The following is a 16,544-nucleotide window of genomic DNA, read 5'->3' as shown; positions in this document are numbered from 1 at the left end:
TCATTTCTTTTTCTTCTTTTTTCTTTTGGTTTCTCTTCTCACTTCATTTCATTCATTTGATCCTCAATCGCAGATACTCTTTCTTCCAGTTGATCAAGTCGGTTACTGAAGCTTGTGGATTTGTCATGTATTTCTCGTGTCATGGTTTTCATCTCTGTCATTTCATTTATGACCTTCTCTGCATTAATTATTCTAGCTATCAATTCTTCCACTCTTTTTTCAAGATTTTTAGTTTCTTTGCGCTGGGTACGTAATTCCTCCTTTAGCTCTGAGAAGTTTGATGGACTGAAGCCTTCTTCTCTCATCTCATCGAAGTCATTCTCTGACCAGCTTTGATCCATTGCTGTCAATGAGCTGCGCTCCTTTGCAGGGGAAGATGCGCTCTTATTTTTTGAATTTCCAGCTTTTCTGCCCTGCTTCTTCCGCATCTTTGTTGTTTTATCTGCCTCTGGTCTTTGATGATGGTGACGTACTGATGGGGTTTTGGTATAGGTGTTCTTCCTGTTTGATAGTTTTCCTTCTAATAGTCAGGACCCTCAGCTCTAGGTCTGTTGGAGATTTCTTGAGGTCCACTCCAGACCCTGTTTGCCTGGGTATCAGCAGAGAGGTTACAGAACATAGAATATTGCTGAACAGCGAGTATACCTGTCTGATTCTTACTTTGGAAGCTTCCTCTCAGGGGTGTACTCCACCCTGTGAGGTGTGGGGTGTCAGACTGCCCCTAGTGGAGGATGTCTCCCACTTAGGCTACTCAGGGGTCAGGGACCCACTTGAGCAGGCAGTCTGTCTGTTCTCAGATCTCAACCTTCCGTGTTGGGAGATCCACTGCTCTCTTCAGAGCTGTCAGACAGAGTCGTTTGGGTCTGCACAGGCCTCTGCTGCTTCCCCTGTTGTTTTTTAGCTCTGCCCTGTCCCCAGAGGTGGAGTCTACAGAGACAGACAGGTTTCCTTGAGCTGCTGTGAGCTCCACCCAGTTCGAGCTTCCCAGCGGCTTTGTTTACCTACTTAAGCCTCAGCAATGGCGGGCACCCCTCCCTCAGCCTCGCTGCTGCCTTGCGGTTAGATCGCAGACTGCTGTGCTAGCAAAGAGGGAGGCTCCGTGGCCGTGGGACCCTCCCGGCCAGGTGTGGGTATAATCTCCTGCTATGCCCGTTTGCTTAAAGCGCAGTATTGGGGTGGGAATTACCCGATTTTCCAGGTGTTGTGTGTCTCAGTTTGCCTGGCTAGGAAAAGGGATTCCCTTCCCCCTTGCGCTTCCCAGGTGAGGCAATGCCTCTCCCTGCTTCAGCTCTCGCTGGTCGGGCTGCAGCAGCTGACCAGCACTGATTGTCCGGCACTCCCCAGTGAGATGACCCCAGTACCTCAGTTGAAAATGCAGAAATCACCGGTCTTCTGTGTCGCTCGCGCCGGGAGTTGGAGACTGGAGCTGTTCCTATTCGGCCATCTTGCTCTGGATTTTTTTTAAAAAACTCATATGATCATGGCAATAGTTGCAGAATAAGCAGTTGATAAAATTCAGCATGAGTTCATGATAAAAACCCTCAAGAAACTAAGAATAGAAGGCAATATCTGAAAATGATAAAAGCCTCGTATGACAAACTGGCAGCCAACATCATATTGAATGGGAAAAAGTTGAAAACATTTTCTCTAAGAATTGAAACAAGACAAGGATGCCTACTTTCACCACTTTTATTCAAAATAGTACTGGAAGTCCTAGTCAGAGCAATCAGGCAAGAGCAAAAAGGAAACGTATCAAAATTGGAAAAGAGTAAATCAAATTATCTCTATTTGCTGATGATATGATCGTATACCTAGAAAATTCTGAATACTCCACCGAAAGACTCCTAGATTTGATAAATACGTTCAGTAAAGTTTCAGGATACAAAATCAACATACAAAAACCAGTAGCATTTCTAAATGACAATAGGCATCTATCTAGCTGAGAACCAAATAAGAACTCAACTTCATTTATAATAGCTATAAAGAATACTTAGGAATTCATTTAATCAAGGAGGTGAAGGATCTCTACAAGGAAAACTACAAAATGCTGAGAAAAAAATGTGGATGATACAAACAAATGGAAAAATATCCCATGATCATGGATCAGAAAATCGGTATTGTTAAAATGACCATACTGCCAAAGCAATCTGCAGATTCAATGTAATACCTAACAAATTACCAAAGTCATTTTTCCACGGAATTAAAAAAATATATAAAATTCTTATAAAAAAGGAGCCTGAATAGCCAAAAGAATCCTAAGCAAAAAGAACAAAGCTGTAGGCATCACATTACTTGACTTGAAATTGCACTACAAGGCTATAGTAAGCAAAAGAGCACAGTAGTGGTATAAAAATAGACACATTGACCAATGAAACAGAGTAGAGAACCCAGAAATAAAGCCACATATCTATAGCTGGCTGATCTGTGACAGTGTTGACAAAAACATACACTGGGGAAAGGACAGAAACCCTATTAAATAAATGGTGCTGGGAAAATTGGATTCCCATATGCAGAATGAACCTGGACCCCCTTCTCTCACCATATACAAAATTTAACTCAAGATGGAATAAAGACTCAAATGTAAGACCTGAAGTTTTAAAAATACTAGAGGAAAAGCTAGAAAAAACTTTTATAGTCATTTGCCTTGGCGAGGAGTTCATGACTAAGACCTCAAAAGCAAATGCAACAGAAACAAAAATAGATAAAGTGGACTTAATTAAACTATGAAGCTTCTGCCAAGCAAAAGAAATTAATCAACAGAGTGAACAGATAACTTGCAGAAGGGGATAAAATATTTACCAGTTGTGCATCTAACAAATGACTAATATTCAGAATCTACAAGGAATTCAAACATCTCAACAACAACAAGTAACAAATAACTATTAAAAAGTGGGCAAAGGACATTAACAGACAGTTTTCTACAGAAGACATACAAATGGCCAACAAGCTTATGAAAATTGCTCAACACCACTAATCATCAGAGAAGTGCAGATTAAAACCACAATGAGATACCTATCAGAAGGGTTATTATTAAAATGTCAAAAAATAACAGATGTTTGTGAGGATGTGGAGAAAAAAGAACATTTACACACTGTTGGTGGGAATGTAATTACCAGTACTCCATGGAAAACTATATGGAGATTTCTCAAGGAACTAAAAGTTGAACTACTATTTGAGATGCCAATTCCACTATTGAGTAGTTTCCCAAAGGAAAATAAATTATTATATATTTTTAAAACCTGTATTCATGTGTTTATTACAGTACCCTTCACAATAGCAAAAATATGGAATCAATCTAAGTGTCCACTACTGGATGACTGGATAAAGAAAATGTGGTCAGTATATATCATGGAATCATACTCAATCCCAAGAATGAAGTGATGTCTTTTGCAGTAACATGGATGGAACTAGAGGACATTATCTTAAATGAAATAACTCAGAAACAGAAAGTAAAATACTGCATATTCTCACTTATAAGTAGGGGCTAAATAATATGCATATATGGCCATTTAGAGTGGAATAATATACATTGATAACTGGGAAGGGTAGGAGGGTGGAAGTGGGATATGGGAGGAGAAATGATTTAATGGGTATAATGCACTCTATTCGGATGATGCCTATACTAAAAGCCCAGACTTCACCACTATGCAATATATCCATGTAACAAATCTCTGCCCCTAAATCTATTTTTTTAAAAGAATAGACAAGAAATACAGATTTTCCCAGCACTTTGGGAGGCCGAGACGGGCGGATCACGAGGTCAGGAGATCGAGACCATCCTGGCTAACCCGGTGAAACCCCGTCTCTACTAAAAAATACAAAAAAATTAGCCGGGCGAGGTGGCGGATGCCTGTAGTCCCAGCTACTCGGGAGGCTGAGGCAGGAGAATGGCGTGAACCCGGGAGGCGGAGCTTGCAGTGAGCTGAGATCCGGCCACTGCACTCCAGCCTGGGCGGCAGAGCGAGACTCCGTCTCAAAAAAAAAAAAAAAAAAAAAAAAAAAAAAAAAGAAATACAGATTTATTGGATGTGGGACCAAACGGGGACAACTTTCTGAGACCTAAAGTTCCAAAATAGCCATTCAACTATACAGTTTGGAAAGTTAGAACTATGATCAATTACTAGATAATATAGGCAGAAAAATTTTACTCAGTTGAAAGAGAAATTTCTTGTGTTACACATGTCAAATATTGAATCAAAGGAGTTATCACTGGAATTGTTTAGATAGATTATTTGATAGATTTTTATGTATAGTTCAATTCAACAACTATCAATAAGTATCTACTATGTGAAAGGTATTCTCCTGAGTATTACAAAGTCTTCAAATAAAATCAAAACTTTTTATTTAGGAAATGTACAGTCTTGTGAAAGCTATAATAATATACACATAGGTGTGCACACATATAAAAGTAAAACTGATATGAGTAAAGCAATATGAAAGAAAATTATGAGGAGAGAATAAATATCACTGGAGCGATCATAAAATATTTAATGAGGAAGATATTTAAAGATGAGCCTTGAAACATAAGTAGAACTTCAAGGTGAAGTGGGTGTTAAAGTTGAAATGGAGTCAACAGTAAAGCCCACCATGAAAAAACTGCATACATCTGAAGAAGTCGTAAGCAGACTGGCATTTTTAGACTGCAGAGTATAGGAAAAGAGAAAAAAAGTGAATGAAACTTTAAAGAAAAGTTAAGCCTGAATTGTGGAGGAAATTACCATAGACAGGATTTGCTGCTTCATTTAGTTGGTGCATGTGAAATAAAAATAAAATATATATATTTATTTGTTTCTTTTTAAAATGTTCTTAGGGCTGGATATTTGGAATCTTAATTCAAAGTGAATCATGTGATCATTGAGCAGAAACAGCATAGAAACATTAATTCAGTTAGTGATCTACTGGAACAAGGTAACTAAGATAGTGAGAATCTGAATTAGTATTTTGATGGTAGAAAAGAGATTGCTTAGCAATGATGATCACATTCTGGAGACATCTGAATTGGATGACATTTAGTTTTACTCAACTCTAAAATTGCATGCATGGGTTTGTAACTCCAATTTGTGGTAAATTTTCTAGACTTTGAAATAAGTTTTTATAGGAGTAGTACATGTTAAATATGAATTCCCTTCGAACATACAAATTTGAGCACAGCTTTCTGAATCTGCTTTGTTTTCAGTGTGAAAACATCTACAGTGTGTAGATGATGAGATTCATCACAGGGAGGATGAGCAAGTATATGTTAGCAATGAGGGTGGGCACATAGGGTGGGGCATGTTTTCCAAATCTGTGAACAAAGGACAGGCTGATCAAAGGGATGTAGAATATATCAACAGCAGTGATATGAGAAATGCAGGTGCTGAAGGCCTTCTTCCTCTCCTCTGAGGATGCAATGCTGAGAGCTGAGCGAATGATCAGCAGATAGGCGAGCAAGATAAAGATGGAGTTCACTCAGGCAGTAGAAATGATTGCAGTTAATCCTAATGCACTGTTGATCTTTGTGTCTGAACATGCGAGTTTCTTTACATTAGGGTGGAAACAGTAGGAGTGGCGGAGCACGTGGCTGCGGCAGAATGACAGTCACTTAAAAAGTAGGATTAGTGGTGTCAAAATGACAGTCTCCCTGGTAATGACTGCCAAACCAATCTGTGCAATTCTTGCATGAGTTAGAATGATAGCATATATTAAGGGGTTAGAAGTGGCCACAAAATGATCAAAGGCCATAGCCTGGAGCACTGAAGATTCCATGAAAGTGAAGAGGTGAATGAAGAACATCTGTGATAAACAAGTGTTAAAGCTAATCTACCGAGCATTGAGCCAGAATATTCCCAGCACTGTCACCAGTGTAGAGATGCATAAGCCAATGTCAGTGGTGGACAACATGGGGAAATAGTACATGGGCTCTTGGAGGGCTGGCTCAGTGAGGGTGACGAAAAGGATCAGGGTATTCCCAGAAAGGGCAGTTAAATAGAGGCAGCAGATGGGGAATGGAGATGCAGATATGGGCCCATTCAAGTCCAGGGACTGCCGTCAAGAGGAAAGTAGGGGAAGTGGAATTATGGAAGATTGGCATTATGGCCTTTTGGAGCAGAATTCTCTTGTAGGATCTTGACTTTCTAAATTTAGAATTTTTAAATTATTTTAGTTGAAGTTTAATGTACATTCAGTAAAATGCATAAAGCTTTAGAGTACAGCTCAAGGAAGTTTTACATCCATCTCTACCTGTGTAACAACGTCCAAGATCAACTTATTGAACATTATCAGCAACCCAGAAGGCCTCTTAATGCCACATCCTCATCAGTGTCCTCTCAAATAGTAACCATTATTCTGAATTTTATTACCATAATTATCTCTCCCTATACTTGATTTTTATATAAATGAATCATGTATTACATACTGTTTGTGTTTAGCTTCTTTCATTCACGATTTTGTCTGTGAGATTAATCTCTGAACTAAGATATTTAATTAATTTCAGTTTAACTTCAATTTATTTAAATGCATTTATTCGATGTTTACCACTTACTATCTTGTACTCTCATGATTTTGATTAAATTTTTCATCCTTCAGCTGGATTATGAGAATAAGGGGTATTTGGGGCTAATCCTTGTTTAGTGGAGTTGCTTGCTCATAATAGATATTTAGTATGCATTTGTCAGTTGATTTACCTTTATTTGCTCTTCCTGAAATATTCTATTTAACTGTGATTAGGCCTTGGTATAAAAAAAATTGACTAATTGTGATTTGGAATTTTAGAATTATTAACTTAGATACCAAATTTCATTTACTCCATTTAGTAAGCAGGAAAACATCTCTTTTCAGTAACTACATTTACCTAAGAATTCACCCCAGGTAATGCCCATTCATCTTGCCTCATTATATATGTTTAATAGTAGAGAGATGTTTCAGTTCCTATGAACCTGAAGCTTGATATTCTTCTTAGTTTGTAACATTAAAATGCTGCCCTGTTTATGATTATAAGCCCTGCTTCTGTTTTGATAAAAATCAGTGAGACAAATAATAAGCTTCTTTTGTAACATGTATGCCCTGGTCTTTAATCTGATCTTTGTTCTCTTATAGGATTACTCAGGTATATAATATTGTGTTAATGATAAGACCATTTCCATACTTTGCTCTAATTATTTTACATAGACTATTTCATTTGAGTCTTATGAGCAGTGTTGGTTGAATGTTATCTGCAGGCTGCTAGAAATCGGGAATTATACCAGAAACCACATTCCACATTATAATGCTTATTGGGACAGCAACCATGAGAAAACCCCATACATAGATTTTAAGAAAAAAAATAAAAACTGAAGAGATCTTGTTTTGCACTAGAGAGTGTATAAAGAAAAAAGAAATACTAGCATGAATCTTTAAAATATTTCATTAATAAAGGAACAGCATCTGGAAAATCCAGAGCATGAGCATATATGAAGAAATGTAATAATGTCTGTAAACCATGTAGTGTATTGCCTATCACATCACAATGACTCAGTTATCAGTATCACAAAGGTAAAAACTTCTGCAGAATTAACAAGAAAACATCCTTAAGGTAATGTAGGTAATAGCATCATATAGCGTTATGGAAAAACAAAGAACACATTGGAAAAATGTCAAAATAATATAATACTAAAAAATAGAATTAAAGTACACATTGGACATAATCAAAAACCAGAGTCGAGGGACAGTAATGAACTTAGTTCAATTTGGAGAATGCATTTGAAAAATTGTCTCATAATGCATAGAAAAAATACAGTGAAAATAAAATAATGAGAAAATCGAATTTGGGAATGGCACAAAATGAAAAGCCAATATACAAATAACTAGGGTTTCAGGTACAGTAAACAAAAATAAATAGAATAAAAATGACTGTTCCAAAGGAAAGACTACAGTGTATTGAGGATGAAAAAGCTCATTGCATTCCAGGTAAAATCAAGAAGATGAGAACACACGTACAATATTTGACTTAAATAAGTTTTTTAAAAATTACAAGCTTTCAGGCAGAAAATATGGATTTCCTATAAAGAAATGGAAATTAAGCCAGTTTTACAAAAATATTAAAATATTTAAAAAGACCTTTATAAAACATGCTATTCTTGATGCAGAAATAATAAAATATGTTAAAACAGATGGAGATTGCACATTGTTGGAGCTTGGAGTTGGTGCCCTAACTAACTGGTAAACTTGCAAGTGTAGGTAGTATGCTATGTGAGGGGCAAATTTTTCACTAACACGACAAAGGTCTTTGGCCTAGTGAGTAGAGTTTGACAATAATCCTTGCTGCAAGTATAATGTTAAAAAAAATTACAAAAAAACACACAACTAAGACACTGATGACTTCAAAGCTTTGCTGAGAGATATTTTAAAAGACGTAAATAAGTGGAGGGACATCACATGTAAATTAATTAGAAGACTCAATAGCATGGACATGGCTGTTTTCCCTTCGTGAATCTATAAATTTGATGTAATATCAACAGATCTTTTTTACTGTAAAAATTGACATTCTACAATTTATATGGAAATGCAAAAGACTTACAATTTTGAAACAGAAGAAACAACTTGGAGTACTTATACTACCAGCATTCAAAACTTAACATTAAACCAATGCAATTAAGACACAGCATGAGGACAGTCATACAGATTAAAAGAACAAGTTGGAGAGTCCAGATTTAAACGCGTACATTATAGCCAATTGATTTGTAACAAAGGTATCAAGACAATTAAATGAAAGGATAGACTTTTCAACAAATGGTGCTAGAACAATTAAATATCACTACAAAAAAACCAAAAAAACAAACAAACAAAAAAAAAGAACTTGGATTCTTAGCAAACACTGTTCTGAAAAATTAGCTCAAAATGGATTACAGACCTAAATGTAAGAGCTAAAAATCAGAAACTTCTAGAAAAAAAAGTCGGAGAAGATTTTATGACCCTCGGTTAGGCAAAACATTATTAGATACCATATTAAAAGTGTGAGCCACTAAAGGAAGATCAATATCTACTTCAAACAAAAAAAAAGGTACATTTTAAAAGTCACCATTAAGAAAATAAGAATACAGAAAACAGACTAGGAGAAAATACTTGCATAAAAACTCATACACAAAAAATATAAAGAACTCTTATAACTCAACAAAGAGACAAACAATCCAATTAAAAATGGGCAAATATTTGAATAGACATATCACCAAAACATATATAAAAATGACTAACAAGCCCATAAAAAGATGAGAATTAGGAAAATAAAATTAAAATTAAAAAATAAAAATTTAAACTGCTATCAAATACCATTATCCACCCACTAGAATGGCTATAAATGAGAAACAGAGAGAAAAAAAGAGAAAGAAAAAAGAAAGAAGGAAAGGGAAGGAAGGAGGGAAGGAAGGAAGGAAGGAAGGAAAAGAAAATACCAAGTGTTGATAAGCATGTGGAGATACTGGACACATAATACATTGCTTGTGGAAATGTAAAATGATACAGCCACTTTGAAAAACAGATTGACAGTTTCTTAAAAATTGAAATATAAACTTACCATATGATCCAGAAATTCTACTGCTTGGACTCTACCAAAGAGAAATGAAAGCTTGTGTGCACACAATACATGTATATACGTGTATACAAATGTTCATAACAACATTATTCACAATAGCCCAAAATTGAAACAGTCCAAATACCAATCAGTTGATTAACTGGTGAACAAATTGTGAAATATCCATAGGCTTAAAACTATTCGGCAAAAAAGGAAAAAATTACTAATAAGTGCTACAACATGGATGCAACATATGCTGAGTGAAAGAAGCCAGATGCAGAATATTACATACTGTATGATCAATTTTAATGAAACGACTGGAAAAGGCAGCATTTCAAAAAAAGAAAGTAGGGCAGTGTTTGTCTCTGAGACAGAATTAAAACTACAGCAAGAGGCACAAGTGAACATTTAGTTATGTATAAAGGTAGACTTTTAAACCGGTAGAAATAAAGTGAGCTGTTGAATAAAAGGAGTTAGGTAAGCTGATCATCCATTTGGAAAAAACAAACAAACAAACAAACTAAAACAAAACACGAAAAAGCTAAAATAAGGCATATCACCACAATACATACTGAAATTATTTTCTGATGGTTAAATATGTAAATATCAAAAAGCCACATACAGTTTAGAATAAAATGCAGGTAAATATATAATCCTGTAGTAGAAGAAAAATTTCTAAATATAAAACCAAAGATATAAACTGTAGAGGTAAACATTGGTGTATTTGATTTGGTAAAATTCAAATAACTGTTTTATAGTAAAAAACAACTTCTACAGATTTAAAAGGGTAATTATGGCCAGGCACAGTGGCTCACACCTGTAATCCCAGCACTTTGGGAGGCCAAGGTGGGTGGATCACGAGGTCAAGAAATCAAGACCATCCTGGCCAACATGGTGAAACCCCGTTTCTACTGAAAATATAAAAAATTAGCTGGGCATGGTGGTGGGCACTTGTAGTCCCAGCTACTTGGGAGGCTGAGGCAGGATAATCACTTGAACCCGGGAGGTGGAGGTTGCAGTGAGCAAAGATTGTGCCACTGAACTCCAGCCTGATGACAGAGCGAGACTCCATCTAAAAAAAAAAAATAAATAAAATAAAATAAAAGGGTAATTATAAATTTGGAGAAATATTTAAAGCATATATAACATTCAATTGAATAATGTGTTTACTATACAACTTTTAAAAAAATGACAAAAAATAAGCTGGGTGTGGTGGTGCATGCCTATAATCACAGCTACTTGGGAGGCTGAGGCAGGAGAATTGCTTGAACCCAGGAGGTGGAGGTTGTGGTGAACAGAGATCGTGCCATGGCATTCCAGCATGGGCAACGAGAGTGAAATTCCATCTCAAAAAAAAAAAGACAAAAAATTTGGCAAAAATAATTAAAAATGGAATTCTCCAAGGGACTAGTAGTTAATGTAGGAAGAATTTTCAGTCTCATAGTCAGCCAAAGAAATGCTAATTAAAACAATTGTTATTAACCTAGGCAATATTGACAATAGCCACTGTTGCTAGTGTGCATGTCATGTGTCCATATATATCAATATTCCTTCATCTTTTGCTAATTACTTCTTTGAATAATAAATATTGAGTGCCTACTTCGCACACTTAACCCTCAATCTTTTATTTTCAAGGTAATAAATGATGCTTATAGACAGATTAAAATATTACGTATGAGACCGTGCTAATTCCTTAAATTTAGAAACTGGCCTTATTCCTCATTTGTACTAAAAGAGCTTAGAGCAGATTGCTATATCCTATGATTACTGGGAGAGAAATAACATCTATGTTTTTAATTTATTAGCTTCTTTGATATTTTCCAATGTAGTGTTTCTTCATCTAATCCAAGGACAAAAATATCGCCAGTTTACACATGGGTTGTTTCTCATCATCTCTAGAATGCACAAAAGAGGATGGCTATCCTGGGCTTGGTCTCAAGGCAGGCCCACAGTCTTTGCCTGATATCCTTTCTGCATTCACCACCACCCAGTTGGCCTCTTGCTAGTCAAATCTTAATTTCTATTGCTAAAATTCATGGGTATAAGTAGATATGAATTGGAATCTGTGCCTGAAGGTTTTAGGAATAGATAACAAAGGCCTTATCCTTATCTAGCTTCTAAGTAGTAAGAATACTCCAGATAAAGAGTATTTTATTTTATAAAGAGGAATATGAAGTCAGATTTTCTAGATTATTAGTCATCTCAGATAAGACAAATCTGGAGTTAGATCATGCGTTGGAGAAAAATCAGTTATCATCATACGATTTGTCAAAGCAATGACTACAAATACAATCTACATAGAATGACAAAATGATATTTCTGTGATTGAAAATGCCATGGATTCAATTCATTTAACTATTAATTTAATTTATTTACCTCTTTATAGAGAAGGATTTAAGATGAATTCTTTATTATACTTTTTATGAATTTAGGAACAGCATCTGTGGAATGTTACAAAGCTAACCACCCACATGCAGGCAAAGCAATGACTGTATCAAGTTCATGATGACCTGAGGCACTGAGATAACCAGCCTTAATGTTTGGGGCTTGAGCTGAAATATGAGCCAGGTGGAAGGTGGGAAAACAGATGAGAGGATGGATATAATATTCTCAGAAAGAAGAAAAATTAGCATTGAGCCAGTTTCCTTGCTATATGTCTCTACGTGTGTAACTTTAACAGCATCATTAATAGTCTGTGGCTGATATTCTCATTTTTCAGGTGAGGTTAGAGCAAATGACTTATTGAAGGTTTCCATTGATAGATTTCATGGAGCCAGTGTGTGAATCCAGGACTGTCTGACCCTAAAGGTGTGGTCATTTTACTGTGCCACTCTATCTCTCTGGTGTTGAGAACCAAATTAAAAGGAAATGCATCAGATTGATGCAGACTTAAGAGACAGAATAGAATAAATGTGCTGGCATAGGTGTAAACCAATTCAAAATATAATTTAAGTAATAGTGAGAGTGTGCCAGTGACTGTAGTTTGGGATTTGGTTATTATATATGGCAGGAAATACATACATACATAAGTATAATTTTTGCTATGATTAGCTTAATGTATGAAAACAAAACATCTATATGGAATTCAGGATTTCTGAACAGGCAACAGGACCATAGAAGTGAACAAAACAGTGGAGGGTGAGTGGAGTCAGAAGCTCAAAGGGCTTAGAGGTCAGGGACCAAGGGTAAGCGGGGAGAGCCTTACCTTTCAAGGTGTGGAGAATTGGAAGGGATACAAATAGTGCTGAAGGAGCAATGCCAGAAGACTAGGTGAATTTTTGTCTTTAATTTCACTTCCAATAAATTCTTCCTTGTGTTTATCTATGCCAAATCACTCATGATGAAGTTTAAAAGTCATCAAGGGCATTTATTAAAGACACAAGTAAGTCCTGTTTCTGATCTGAGAGCAGCTACTTGATTTGGACTTCAGAAAGGGAGGAGAGATTGCCTTGCTCTTACTTAGAGTGGGGTATATGAAGGTGACCCATTTACCTGTATGAATGGAAAACTTTTATAAGGAATCTTAATTGTAGAGTCATTTACTCAGCTGGGATAAGTGTGCCTCTGTGGAATTTTTGCAACACTCTGTTACACTGCACTTCTTTTCCCGTTAGATCAGTTAGCTAGCATCAGAAAATTTGGATGCTTAAATGGAGTAAAATCGCATCAGGGAAAATAAACATATTGACACAGGAAGTTTGTGTTTGCACGTTTCAATTAGAAATGAAATTGAATCATTTCTTTGGAGATGGATAGTGCATTTAAGATGAGAGTCTAGTATTTTTTCTTGGTTTTTGTTCTGCTATATGTTTCTTGTAAATAATCTGTTATATAGATTTTTGTGTAAAGTAATTTGGTTGCCAGATGATTTGGAGGTATCTCCAGGCAATTGCATAATGCTAGTTCCATAGTACATGTATTTTAAATATCTGTTAGAATGAGCAAATGGATTCCTACAATTTGGAAGCAAGCTACAATATAGAATGATCAGGTCGAGGGCTCCATGGGAGCCGACTTTTCAACAGAGGAAAGAAGTTTTAGCAGGTTGGGAACTCAAGTGGAAGCAACTACCAGGAAAAAAAAAAAAAAAAAAAAAAAGACCTGGCTTTTCCTCAAGGATTATATTGATTACCTTCTGTATAGTGATTACTGTTTTCTAGTCAGGTACATTATATTATTTAATCTTAGCTGTTCAAGCTAAAGCAAACTTCAATATTTACTTGATAAGAACTGATGAACACCGTGCTTGACACAAAATCAGTGGTCAGTAATTTACTAAATTAATTTATTTCCCTCTCTTGAAGATCTAGTCCATAGTATAGAAAAGAGAATTGTATGAACAAACACAATAGAAGTTATTTTATCCAACTCTATTTTGGTTAATAGTTAGGTTTGCTTTTTAATAAGGTTAATTATATGCAAGAGTCAGAAAAATAATTTTAACGTACATTGAACATTTTATGTGAGTTTCCAACTTATAGATGTACTTTATTCACAATATTTTGATGTAGCATTAGGGCCTCTCAATATAGTTTTGCAAACTGAAATTCCATATCATCTTTGCATGAACCATGTCCTTAATACAAATTATGTTATAATAATCAAGATAGTCAAGGTAAAAGCACTGACAGCCTATAGATCACTTATTGGGACTAGAGAGAACGTGCTATTTAGAAAACAAGCTGTAATTATTCAACTGGCAGCTATCATCAGGCAGTATATTTTCAGAGGAAGTGAAACTTCTGTTAATCTAGCAAGTTTGTTCAGTAGAATTTATATAAAAATCGTTGTACTTGTTGCTTTGTTATACCCTTTTAGAAAAGTGGAAAAGCAGAGAAAAAGGAGACTCACTAGAATGGGAGGCAAATAGTTCATGTATTTTCTTTGCCGAGAGTAAAGTTCCAAGAACTCTGTGTTATATAACCAGGAAACTTGAAAACTGGTCTGCTAATAACTGTAGCTCAAAGAAAAGACATAGCAATGGTTATCAGTTTCTTTTTCAGCAAAATAGAGTGGTGGCACAATCCCTGAAAATTTTAAAGAAAAGTAAGCAGGATTGGGATTTAGTATCTTCTTGGCAGGTGAAATTTATTTACAACTTGGAGAGCAAGAGAAAATAGTGAAGCCTATATTAAACAATATTACAATTTCATTATAAGATTAATCTTACATCTGTGTTGAGGATAAATTAGAATAAGGAGAGTACTTGATAGAATGTGCCTAGAGAGAGATTCTGAAGACACAGAATGGTGAAGCAGGCAGTGAGAAATTATATAAAGTCTGCATCAAATAAGCTGTATTTATGTTAAACGTTATCAGTTTGAATGATGAAAATAGAGAGAAAGGCCACAGGGGACATTGACCAATGAGGCTTGGTTGGCTGAACAAAAGGTGGCATCACAAAGGGAGATCGGAAATGTTCAGTTTTCAGCTTTTATCAAATAGAAATTAAAACAAAAAGACATGTTGCCAGCGGTCTGAGGAAGGCATAGTCAGGTTTCTTCAATGAAAGCATATTGCTTTAATTACTTTACATCTTTCATGATCAGAAATAATGTCACTCATCAAAACAGAATCAGATTACTAATAAAAGAGACTAATTAATTTGGTTTTAGACTTGCTGAATTTGGGGAACTGAAGGGCATGTGGATAATTTTGGTAGGAAGACATGGCTAGAAATGCTTCATGAGAGTATATGCCCTTCAACAGCATGCTGTATTTATTTTCATATGTCATAGTGTTGATAAATACTAACTCAGCAAATACAGAATGAACAAATAAATGCATAATTACGTGGAAATTAGTTTTGGCTAATGGGTTTCTTTTCCGTTTAACAAAACAGCAGTGAGTAAGGAAACAGACAAGTTACTGTAGATTGTAGATGATTTTGCACAGTTTTTAATTCTCCTAAATTGTCACAGATTAATGATTATTAGTTATCTTAAAGTTTAATGGCATGTAGCACTATTTGTTATTAATATTAAAGTATTTAGTATTAAATTTGATTCCTAAAATAAAAATTGGATTCCTAAAGTTGTCAGAATAAGTAATTATATAATGTCATAAACAGGAGAATTTTATAAAGCATGTAAATTATACAGAAGGGATATTTTATTGTGCCTCTGCCTAATAAAGTAAGATTTTAATGTTTATTACTTTTTAATCTTTTCTTCAAAATGTCTCATTCTGTCTCTGTTGACCTGCAGGAAAGACATGGCAGGTTAATACATTTGTTTACTCCATAATTTTATGTAACTGTTTTGTTATTCATCTAATCATGATTTTGTAATCCTTAGTACTTTTGCCTTAAGCAGTTTTGCTAAAAGGGAAATTTTAAAGTTAACAATTTTTTTTGCTTATTCAGTTTAATCCCCAGGATAATGACCATTGCCTTACAATATATGTCATAAATTAAATGTTCTTAGTGCACTTTGTTGGATAAAGAGAGGTATGTGAGTGGTATTGGCTAGTTCTTCGGCAAAAAATATTTCCCCTTTTCTGATAAATGTCCCCAGAATAGAGATGGGCCCAAAATACTGGGCCTGTATACATGACTTGATTGGTTAATACTAGACAATTAGGTATGCGACCCAAGCAGGGCTAAAGAGATGCTCTCTTAGGATAATTTTTAACATTATATTTCAAAATAATTTCTGAGCTACAAAATTTTGTACAAAGAATACTAATATTTTCATATATTCTTTATGCTGAAACCCCACTTCCTGAGTATTTGAAGCTTCAAGGGAGACACATGAAGACATTCAAACGTCTGTTGAGCAACCCACAGCTGCTCTGACTTCTCTTTGTCTCAAGGTTTGGTTGCTTGGTTTCTCCTTGTAACTCCTTCCCTATTTTTCTCTTAATTCAACAAATGTGATGGTTATTAAAATATTCTCTTCATATGTCAGAGTATGGGCACCAACAGCCCTAGTTCATCGTCATATTCTATGTAAGCCACATTGCTCAGGAGCTGTTTCTAGGCAATCACCGACCGTGGCAGAGAAACTGAGGAAGGTCCGTT

At 35.5% G+C, this 16,544-nt stretch overlaps 1 non-coding gene and 1 pseudogene across 1 annotated transcript; one reads left to right on the top strand and one right to left on the bottom strand.

The window, feature by feature from the left end:
• Positions 1-5,110: 5,110 nt before the first annotated feature.
• Positions 5,111-6,070, bottom strand: LOC117081326 (annotated as a pseudogene).
• A 2,062-nt stretch (positions 6,071-8,132) lies between these two features.
• LOC117081854 lies at positions 8,133-8,285 on the top strand. Its single transcript, XR_004436327.1, has one exon. It is a non-coding gene; the product is annotated as a small nucleolar RNA SNORA62/SNORA6 family (small nucleolar RNA).
• Positions 8,286-16,544: the final 8,259 nt, after the last annotated feature.

Source organism: Trachypithecus francoisi, unplaced genomic scaffold, assembly GCF_009764315.1.
Source record: "Trachypithecus francoisi isolate TF-2019V2 unplaced genomic scaffold, Tfra_2.0 Lachesis_group8, whole genome shotgun sequence".
Classification (NCBI taxonomy): domain Eukaryota; kingdom Metazoa; phylum Chordata; class Mammalia; order Primates; family Cercopithecidae; genus Trachypithecus; species Trachypithecus francoisi.
This window is presented reverse-complemented; position numbering and strand designations above follow the sequence as displayed.